We start from the raw sequence: 12345 nt of genomic DNA on the forward strand, positions 1-12345 counted from the left end.
GGAAGGAAGGAAGGAAGGAAGGAAGGAAGGAAGAAAGAAAGAAGAAAGAAAGAAAGAAAGAAAGAAAGAAAGAAAGAAAGAAAGAAAGAAAGAAAGAAAGAAAGACCCTACCTATCACAGGTTCTGTGGTGCAAAACTGTCAAAATTTCTCTTGAGAAATATCTCCCTGGCAGCTGTCTACTCGATAAAGGACTCCTATGGATTTGGTTCCTCTAGATTCAATTCACCATGCTCAGCAATAAATACGTTCAAATGCTGCTGTTGCATGGTCCATGCTCCTGCTGACACCACCCCTCCTTGTGGTCTATGCTTTGCTGGTTTTACTAGCATGCACAATGCAAGAGTTATGGGATAAGGGAAGTTTCCACCCACATTTCAAAGGAAGATTTGGAATGCCAGGTAAGGGGCACCTGGAAGGGCAGGGCATGAAGCTGTGGGAAAGGAGTGAAATTCTGTTGCCAATTCTGGGAAGTCAGAGATGCCAGAAACTTGGGACATCTGCTGAGGAATGCGGCATCTCAAGAGTGTAATGAGGATGAAAAAGAGTGCTGAAAACTATGTGGGTGTAGATGTCCTTTTTAGTTTTACCCCTAGTGAAACTGAACATGAACTACAGAACTTAATGTTTCACCTGCTAGGTTTAGGTCTTTTAAAATTTAATGCTTTCCTACTTTTCTATTCTTCCATTTTGAGATGGGAATACTTACCATATCCCATCATACCTTGGGATTATGTAAACTGTTTTGGAATTTTACAGAAGTTCACATCTAGAAGTTTGCCTTAAGTCTCAGAAGATATTTGGACTTGGACTTTAGAAAAATTCCAGCACCATTTCTAGTTGTATGAGGGATAGTTGCATTACATAAATTATAATTATAAACTTACAATTGTCTTTACTTAAAGATCCAGTATGGTTTAAGAAGATACCCTTGGGTAGAACTTTTTTAAAATTGTAGCTTATGGTAGGTAGGGTAGAGTTTCAATTTGATTGACATTGGATCTGTCCCTGGAATCTAGGTGTTCTGGCAGAGTCAGGAGAGTGTAGCTTCGAGGTCTATGTCTGATCCCTTCTCCCCTCTGCTTTGACACTCTTCGCTTGCTCGGCTTCCCACCATGATCCGAGTAAATTTTGATCCTTCCAATTTGATATTCGTGTATTGGAGCTGGCTGCTTATGGGTGGCATGGCTTATATCATGGTTTATATCTCCCAAGAGACTCATGCACCCAATGGTGTGGCTTTGGAAGGCGACTGGATTATGGGGTCTTACAGTTGACTTATTCTTAGAAGATTGCCTCTGGCTGGAAAAGGGGCATCACTCTGGGCTTGACCTGGAATGTTATACTTCCTGTCCCAGCATTCCCCTTGGTTCTCTGCTTCTTGTCTGCCATGGGTGAAGAGCTGTCCTCCACCTTGCCCCTCTGTCATACCATTTTGCCTTGGAGTCAGATGACTGTGGATGGAAATGTGAGCCAAAATAAACCTCTTTCCCTTTAGTTATGGATGTCAGGAATTGTGACTCAGAAATAAGAAACTGAGGGGCTGGGCATTTAGCTCAGCAGCACAGAGCCTGCCCGGCAAGCGGAAGGTCATGAGTTTGATTCCTGGTATGGGAAGAAAACCAAAAAAAAAAAAAAAAAAAAAAAAAAAAGAAAGAAATAAGAAAGTGAGTGGGATGATGAATCACGCCCATTAACTGAATTAAATCTCTCCTTTAAGTATGGGTGTTGGCTATTGTGTTCCAGCAGTGAGAGGACTAATACATAGCTACTAACACTAGAACTTCAAAATTATATAACTATAATTACTTATTGATGCATATACCAGTTCTTCAATATTTTCTTCACAAATTTATGCTATTTTCTGTAACATTTGTCTCTTTCCCTCATACTGTAATTACTTGGGTTGTCATTCTATCTCTGTTTGTGAGTTTTCCTCAATATTTCTATTGTTCATCTTGAGGTCATATGTGTAGGGAGTGGCTGAAACTGGAAATCAGTCACATGTGTGGGGCTAAGACAAAGCTGGCTTGAGAACATGGATTGCTCCTGGAAGCAAGTCAACAAGATCTTCCAGCTTGGAAACAGGTTGCTAGGCAGACAGATTGAAACTGACATCAGCCTTCTGAGTGTATAAATAAACACTCTGCAGTTCTTGGGCAGTTCCTTTCCTTCCATCAGGAGAGAGGGCTCCACAGGACCTCAGCTTTCCTCTCTTGTCTTTATTTCTTTACCCTCTCACCTTTGTTCACCCCAGGAACATGGAGAGCCAGGCCAGTTTGTAGCACATAGGTGTTCTCAATTAACATGAAAAAATAATTGATTCTCTCTGTCTCTCACAATCTCTTGCTCTTTGCCCAAAACACTAATAACTCATTTCAGTTATACAGTGAAATGCAATAATGATAGTATTTTGTTTTCATTTATGAACCACTGAATGAGTCTGCTTTTATATACACTGAAAATATAAATTTGACTGTAAGAATTTAATTCAGATTTTGTTCTTTCTCTATTTAATGTCTAGATACTGATTTGTTCATTGGTAGAGAGATTTACATTACCACTTATATGTAAACTTTTCCAACTCTAATAGCATGAGATTTTTTCCATTTGTTGCTAGGTCTTATAAACTCCCCAAGGCTCTGTAATCACTTTTAGGAATTCCTGTCCTATATTATATTTGCTGATGCCTTTGGTGATATTAATAAATTTCAGTATTCAGATATCTAGAATAATCTTTGCTACAATATCATATCTGTTCTCAGTATTTCTTACCGTTTACTCAGAATATAGCATTTAAAGTTGTGAAGGAAAGTCCTCATTAAAAAAATCACGATTTGATTGCTTAATGATATAGTTTTCTTGTGTACAGTCTTTTAGAGTACTTTAAAATATAATGCTTATATACATTTCCAAACATTTCCTAGATTGATTGAAAACTGAATCATTTCATCTTCTGCTTCTGAAGTATTTGAATGAAATAAAATTTAAATCTCAAAGAATAATAACTTATTTTCTGTTATGCTCAGGACACAAAGGAACAATATTGAAAGAAAAAAAAATAAGAAAATGAATCAAGTGTTTTAGAATTTAATTAAATAAATTTTATTTAAATTTAAATTTAAGAGAATTTAAATAAATTAAATTTAAAATTAAGAATTTAAATAAAATTAACTAAAATTATGCTTTGCAAGCAGCCTACCCTTGGTAAATTTGTCATATTGGTAAAACAAAATAATATGACATGCTTTCATAGCCTTGTGCATGTGTTTGTATAAGAACCAGAGCTGGAGTGCTTTGTTACATGCAGGAGGCAAATTTCCAAGACCCAGGTCAAGTTGAAGATTTAAACAATCTATGCATGGAAGCAATCCCATGACTAATTTCAGTATAGGAATTCACTTTATATGGGTAAATGAATTAATGAATGGAAGTTAACTCTGCAGTCATACTGTTTTAGACACCTTATAGCTTATGTGAAATGTAACCAAAGTTCCTTTGTAGACAAAAGGAAGAAATCGTTACCTTCAAAAATCTCTTTTCTTAGTTGTACCAAATTACATAATCTCAGTATTAAACTGTTGGATTTGAGGGCCATCTGTGGTCAACATTTAGGAAAAATATAGCAATCACTTTTTGCATTTATTGTTATCAACACTTAATATCAATATTCAAGTTGGACTCATCTGAAGCATATATTATACTGAAGCCTCTTTTCTTTTTTTTTTTTTTTCCAGTACCGGGAATCGAACTCATGACCTTATGATTTCCAGGCACACGCTTTGCTGCTGAGCTAAATCCCCAGCCCTGAAGGCGCTTTTCTGGTCATGTGTTATTTGACACTTCATGTGATATGAAGAAAGAACATTCCAAATGGAGATGCAGCTAGTCTGCCAGGCATGTGTACCTGAATTATTCCACTTATTTGTTGACAAATATATCAGCAAAAAGTGAGAGTTTGTTATAAAATGTGTTATGTGTTTATATATAATGATCATTTGAGGACAGAATCGTAAATAGTAAGCTTTGTTGACCATCTGTAGCTTTCTGCTGGAGACAAATGAAAACCATGTAATTTCTGATGCTTTTATACACTGCATAAAATACAGTGCAGCGGGCTTCTTTCTTTCACGCTTGCTGTTTTCTGTCACTCAGGCTTCTAAACAGAGCATAAAATTAAAATAATAGAGAAAATATATTTGAGCTACAAACATAGCCAAGAAGGAGACTAGACACTACAATACCATTTAATTTTTATTTACACACATTTCTAGCAACTTTTATTTTATGATTTCTTAAGTATTGCCTATTAGATAAAATTAAAAGGTTCAAGGCTGAAAAGCAACTGTATATATGTGATGGTAACAAATGCATATCAAAGTGTAGGCAGCACAACATTTAATTTGGGGATTTAATAAGAAATTACAATGTAAACAGTATTATTCTGACACTTGTTAAAGATGACAAGGAATAATTTACTAAAAATTATTTGAGTGGCTATCAACACTATTGCAATAGAGCACAGACTGAACTCAAGTCCACAAGCAACAGGAAAATATATGGATTCATAGTTGATCACTAAGAGTAGCCTACAATATATCAACAAGTTCCCCATACATTTTTAGAGACATATATGTATTTATTTATGTTTATGTTTATATTTATGATTTTATTTATATTTAGATATTAGTATTCCATGACCGAATATGATTCTGGGCGTTCATTTCTTGTCATGTTTCTTTGCACTGTAAAAAACAAAGACATTGTGTGTGTTGAGGAATTTTCATTCTCTTCAGCATAAGCAAGTGCAAATCCCAAAACTGAGATCATTAGGCTCCACCTTTTTGCACGAGCATGGTGCAAGGGGGTGATATGGAGGAACTCTGCCCACATAATGGTGATCAGGAAGGAACCCACAGGCTAGCAGCAAATCAGTGACAGTGTTTCTGTGCTTCAGTCCTTTTCAAAAAATCCCCACCTGGGAGTGAGTGAATACTCTTGGGAACATTCTAGATTCAAACCTCAACAGTGGTTCACTAGGGAGTGTAATTGGTCCCACGTTAATGAGTTAAGCTGCATGTTTCACTTTTAGGTTACTGTTTAGGAATTGGATTTCCTTAATATTAGTCATTATAATAAAGAGTACAAGTGTTGTTCAGCATTGTACAGATCACGTATAACACAGAGATAAGCTCATAGTATTTACAGTTTTATTCCAAGTATTAGACAAAGATAAGTATAAACAAACTCTTACTATCAAGGATTGCACAGAGCCTGGTACCTTACCTAGTGCACTAGGAAACAAGCTTGCTGCCACACTTCTAGGTCAGAGACAGTGTACTTCTCTACTCCTGGCAAAGGCAGTAGCCAGAGCTTTAGCTTCACATGTATTTCATCCTAAGGATCTACTGAGCATTTAGTGCCCATGATAGATGACTGCTCATCCACTGGTTCACTACTAGAGAGGAATGTTCAGTTTTGGGATTCACAGCTTTCATAACATGAAAACAAATCTGCTTTCAGCCCAGGAGAAGTTGCATCATGCCTCAAGTTTGCTTGCCATGAGCCCATGTCAATGAACATCCCAGGTAAATAGTGGATAGACTTGAGCCTTACTGATACTCATAGGAAAAACACAAAAGAAGGAGGAGAGCATACTGAAGGCTGCTTCTAAGACCAGCCTTTATTTATTTATTTATTTACTTACTTACTTACTTATTTATTTATATTTTTCCTGACTTTGTCAGGTTAAGATGTAAGAAAATATATTTATTTATTTTTCATGACAAAACTATGATAAAATTGTTGAATTCATGCACATTTTAAAAACAAACATAAGCAACATCTTTATATAAAGTTTGAAGATAATTGTGAACAGGAATAAAATCCCTCTATTATTCTATTTTCAACATCATAACCAATGACTGACATAGATTCTATGAGTATCAGCTGCCACACTGGAGTAACTGAGGGAAAGCTGTTGTTGTATGCTGCACTTGCTGTACAGGAATAGTATGTACAAGATTGTGTGCATAAAATAAGGAACATACACTTAGTTGAAAAAAATCACAGACGGTTAGACTTAGTGAATTGTTTTAAAAATGATAATTTAAATTTAAATTTACATAATTAATAGCATTGCTTTCAGTCTGCTAGATGCAAGGAGATCAAGACAAACACAAGGAGACAAAATAAAAAGTCAGCTCTACAAAGGGAAGAAATGGTGACATGTGTCTAAACTAGGGAATTACAGGCAGGGCGTCATGGAAAGTACTCTGAGAAATATTTTGAGAAAAATTTGCAAAACTTAATGCTTAATAGAGTGAAAAGCTAGGGATAGAAGTAAAAAGATATGTATTATCTTATCACGCCAGTAGACAGAAATACCTTACATAGGAATTAAGCTTTCAAAAGTAGTTTATTGTTTGATACTAGTTCCATTCCAACAAATCTGTCCATTTTATAAAACGTTCTATTCAGTTTTCTAGTAAACATCATACATGTGATCTTTTATATCTATAAAAATCAAAATGAAACATTTAAATGAATTTATTGTGCATATCTTTATTTGAAACAATACTGTTTTCTTTGTTAGGCCTTCAAATAAGTAGTAAATAGGTTCTATGTCCTAAGCATGACTTTCTTTCTTTCATTTTTCTAACACAATCATTTATGCACTGTATAGCTAAAAACTTTATGAAATGACTTAGTGTCTAAAAGATAAACAATTTACTACTTGACAGTTGTGTGCCCAGTAACTTTGATTATGATAAATAACTCTTGGGATTATGTTTCTAAAGCCAGCAGGTTTCTGATATTTGTTTACAAATGAAATGCAAATTTTATTAATATATGTCACTTTTCTGTTCCTCATTTTGAATGAAAAAGCTGAGTAGTTTCTTTCACTGAAACTGTAAATTTTTAAGGTCAATAGACAGCACTTAGGGGCTGGGGATTTAGCTCAGCGGCAAAGTGCCTGCCTGGCAAGCGCAAGGTCGTGAAGACAGCACTTAAGAGAAAGTAACCTATTATGTACATAGGTAGACACATAACACAGTGTTACATGATTCTGAAGATTTACTAACAGTTATTCTACTTTTTAATGAATGAAGAAATCAATATGAATTTATTACAAACACATTTTTGTACAGAACATCAACGCAGTTTTCTTTGGAAGTATGTTTCATGAAATTAACCTCTCTCTCTTTTCAATAGTTTAAGAAAAACACCATAGTGTTTTATTTATATTAAAAAAAAAGGAATTTATTTTATTTAAAAATTATTTGCCCAGTATACTTTTGGAAAAAAAGCAAAAAGTTGAAGAGAGATTTTATACTGAGTTGGGTTTTGGTTTCAATTTGTGTCTCCTAATATTTCTTAAAACACTGAGATGAAAATTTTATGATTTTCATATTAGGTCTTGTAGGTTTAATTATTTCACAAAAGCTATAACAATTTTAGTATCTAGACTAGCAATTGTCTCACAATCCAAACCTAACATTTTCCTACCACTCATCCATCAGTTAAAAGCAAATAGACATTCATAGTTACTTAGTTTTATAATGTGAGATTGAATATACCTATATTTGTATGCTTAATGTTCCTTTTGTCTTGAAATGACTTTCAACTCAGAAATATGGAATGAAAGAAAGTGAACTTTCATTGTACTTTATTTTAATGGGTTTTGTCTTTCAAGGAATTATTAACAAACGGAACTCTAACATTATAATGCTTGACCTAGTATAGTTGTCTTCCTGTGAAAATATACAGCTCACTTTCCTTCAAACTTTGGGCCCGGGATGTGGTTCAGTAGCACAGTGCCTGCCTAGCAATCACAATGTCCTGAGTTTGATCCCCAGTACCAAAACAAACAAACAAACAAACTTACTGTCTACTGAGTCAAACAAGGCAATCAAAGTGCTTTGCACATGAAGACAAATTGAAGATATAGATGGAAATATAAATGTTGGATAAGGAATTAAAACAAAACTACTTACACACAGTGCTACATGAGTTTAGACAATACATTTTTTGTTGCTGCTCTGGGTACAGAAAGAAATAGAAAAATATTCCCATGTTATGGATGTGAAGCTATCTTCAGTCATGATGGTGCGTACGACCCCTAGCATGTCCTCATCACTGTTGTCCATCTTCATCCATATACCTTGTACACATGTAATTTGTGGATAAAGTGCCTTCACACTGTGCAGGCCAATACCATTGAGGTTTGTAGGTGAAAGGGAGGTGAGTACCAATCTTATTCCTTGAAAATGGTAGGAATCTCTTTCCTTCCAGAGAAAATCAGTACTTACAAAAACAAATACCTTGGTCAGCTGCACCAAAGATTACCAAATCTGCTATATGTTACAGACCCCTGGAGAGACTTAAAACTATGTATTTTGGCACTGAAGTCTTAACCCCAAAGACTTCAGTTTAATTTATTTTTGAAGGTATTGCTATTTCAAATATACAGCAGAATAAGAACTACTCATTAGCAATATATTTAAAATAGCTTCTTGCCACTTAAAAATGACATTTGAGATTTTCCTAATTGTTTTCTTTTCTAAAAGGATAGTAAACACTCATTCATGGATGCATCGTTTCATTCTCTAAGCTTTTAGTAATTTGTGTTCCATTCAGTTCTACATGTAGGAAATAGAAAATTCCAGAATTAACATTGTATGTGTTTTAAATAACCTATATCACAATACCTTATTGTAATTATTCTATAATTCTTGTTGTTAATAACTCACTGTGCCTAATTTATAAATTGACCTTTGTCATAAGTGTGCATGTGTATTAAGAATCAATTCATATTGGCTACTGTATTATCTGTGGTTTATGTACTATACCTATTGTGTGACTGGAACATATCACATATACATAAAATGGCTGTTCTGTCAATGAAATCCATACATTGCCCAGTTTTAGCCTGCTGTGTTCAGCCTGTATTTTAGATTAGGCATCTTCATACCCTTTTAGCACTTAGATTTTATAAGTGACATTGTTATAAGATAATTACTGGATACACTGATAGTAAAACTGGAAGACAGAGTCTTAAAAATATAATTTAGGCAGTAGATGAGCATACGTAAATTTTGAGAATATTCTGATATGATTTTTAAAAAATTTCCTTAACACCTACATTATAAGAGATTTCTAGTTTTCTTATAAGCTATTTTTCAAGCTTTATTTGGCACTGACATCATTTGAGAATATTGTTCAGATATAGAACATTTAAAGAACAAAAGGAACCAATCATGGTGGTGCACACTTGTAATCCCAGCACTCAGGAAGCTGAGGCAGGAGGATCATTATGATTTCGAGACCAGCCTGGGATACGAAGGGAGCTCAAGCCTGAGTTGCATAGCAAGACCCTGTCTCAAAAAGACAAAAAAAAAAAAGAACAAATGGAATCTGAGATTCTGCATTTCTAACATTTCATCAATTTCCAATTATATAATGTGATATAATAGAGTGTTTACTGATTTTTTAAATATATATTTTACCTATGAATATCCTCTAGGAACTGGTTTATTTTTATGTCATAAATTTTGTTTCTATGCATTTATCTTGAAGTATTGACTAATTTGGCTTATAGTTTTTTTTTTACTGGCCATTGGTTACTTAAGAATACCTTGGGAATTCCCAAAATTAACTTACATTATTGATTTCTCAATTAATTCTATTCTTTTAGAGAATGTACTTTGCATTATTTCAGGTATTTAAAAATTACTGATGCTTGCTTTTTGCTTTGTCTGAGGTTTCTTCTGGATAATATCCCACATGCACTTGACAAAGGTTTTTGTTTATACCGAGAATCGACCTAACTTTCCAGGCCAGGGCTTGTCCTCTTAAACCGTATCCCTGGTCCCCCAGATGCACCTGAAAAGAAATTTTGCTCAGTTGTTATTGGCCTGAACTTTCTATATATATTTGTCTAATTGGCTTAGTAAGTTTGTCATGCTTTCCGAGCTATTCTATTTTTTTGCTGGACTTCTATTTGTGTTTTCACATAATTTGTATTGTTTCTCTTTTTCACTTTTATTAGGACATGTTTGCAGTACATAATAATTGCATTCCCTGTGGGGAACTGGTACATGAACATACCACATTCTACTTCCTTTGGAAGGGGTTCTCTTTATTTATTCCATTTACTATTAGCAAAGTTGTCTCAACTAAAGTAGTTGAATAATCAAGTTTTCATTTTAATCCTTTCCCATTTTTCCTTCATTTATTCGAAATTCTGTTGTTGATCAATATATGCTTATAAATGTCATTTCAATCCACAATAAACAACGAATCTACTTTTTCAAATATAAGTATAGGGACCTCAAATTCTCTTCCCATAACTACTTGCATGGCACAGCTTTTTCCGTTATTACTTACAATCTATTTTTTAAAAATCTGAACAGTAACCTTCATAGATATTTGACTTTTAAAAAACATAATTTGAAGGAATACTAACTAAATTTGAACAGTGTAACAATTTGTCTTATCTCCTTGTGTTTGTTGCTTTATAAGTCTGTGTAGAATGGGATTATTGGGAATTGAACTCTCAAGATCTTTGAACTCCGCTCCACCATTAGCGCCTTTTAAAATGTTTTATACAGCATCTAATTGCTTGCACTTACAGAGCTGCTGCCTACGTTTCCCAGAATGCAGGGATTTCAAGCTTGAACCAACACACCCAGAAACAATTTTCTGATATATCACTTTAGTGCCTTCCTTTATATTATTATCTTCCTACAAATATCAGCTTTATACATCAAAAGATCATAACTGCTTCTTCATAATTATTATAGAGTTGTCTTTTATGTCACAGAAGTTAAATTTGGTGTTATAAATTTTTAAAATTATATTCTTTATACTTTCTTTTCCAAGAGCTCTTTATTTCCTTGCTTAGAATGTTAAAATATTCATTTTAGGTTTTCTTCCTCCTCCTGCTGCTCCTTCTCCTCCTCTTATTCTTATTCTTTTATTCTTATTCTTATTCTTTTATTCTTATTCTTCAATGCCAATGGCCTGTTAGTGGATTTGTTTACTGGGAATATCTTTATTTATTTTTCATTTTAGAAAGAAATAGAATTTAGATTTTTTGTACTTGTATTGTTTTCTTTCACTGAATTGTCTATCTTATACTTCAGTCTTTGAACCTGCATGATGTATTTTGCAAAGACTAGTCCTCATGCTTAATACACAAAAGATTTTTCATATATGGTGAATTGTTTTGTCTTGTTCTTTGGAGGTTACTCATTTGAATTTAGGAGGATAAGACTAGATTTTACACAAATATTGTTATATTATTCAGATAGTATCTCTTCAAAGTGCCTCTTTTCAAGTTCTTCTTTTTATTTTAAAGAGACTAATAAATGAGAAACAAAAAGAAATAGAACAGTAGCAATACCAGTATTACAAACATAAACAAACCAAAGCAAGAGTTTTCAAAGTGATACAGTCTCAAGACAAAGTAATATGAAACAACAGTGGTTGTTACATTACATATGGCTATCCTCAGCTACATTGCTCAAATTATCAGATGTAAGAATGAAAGATTGCTCAAATCATCACAGGGAATAAGAAAATAATTCTTTGATAAAACAGTAGAGATAATACAGAGTTTCACTAGACAAGATGGTAGGAGTTCACCATTGTCATTCCATTGCATATTGTTACCTTCAAATCAGTTGCTCAGACCACCAGACACAAGCATGCACAATTGATCAGAACATACAAAATTAAAAGCATTAACTGTTCATTTTGATACACCATCAGACATCAGCAATACAGCTATTCATACATATACTTATATTTTGTGTTCCTTCCTTCTTTTTTCTTCTTTCTCTCATCCCAGTCGTTCCTTCCTTTGACCTTCCTTTCTTTCCCTTTCCTATCATCTATTGTATGCTTTGAGTTTACCTAGTCTTTCAGATCCCTACACCAAGAAGACAATATGTTTACCCATCTGGGTCTGATTTATTTCACTTCTGAGTATGGTCTGTAGTTGCATCCATTTACCTACAAAAGCCTTGAGATTATCTTTTTTAATAGCTAATACTCCATCACATAAAAACACTACCTTTTTATCCATTACTCAGTGGATGGGCATCTGTGTTGTTTCCAAGATTTAGCTATTTAAAGTTAATACATTATTTTTTGTCAGTGCAAGCCCACTGCTGTGATCCTTTGGTGAATTTTTAATTTTAGTACTATACTTGTCCATTGCAGAATTTTTACTTTTAAAATTTCTCTTTTATTGTTATCAGCCTTGTTTTAATGAGATATGGTCTGCATACTTTTTTTTTATTTTAAAGATAAAAGGAGGGAAACATTAACAGACATACAAC

Source organism: Chinchilla lanigera, unplaced genomic scaffold, assembly GCF_000276665.1.
Source record: "Chinchilla lanigera isolate Chin_1 unplaced genomic scaffold, ChiLan1.0 scaffold00025, whole genome shotgun sequence".
Classification (NCBI taxonomy): domain Eukaryota; kingdom Metazoa; phylum Chordata; class Mammalia; order Rodentia; family Chinchillidae; genus Chinchilla; species Chinchilla lanigera.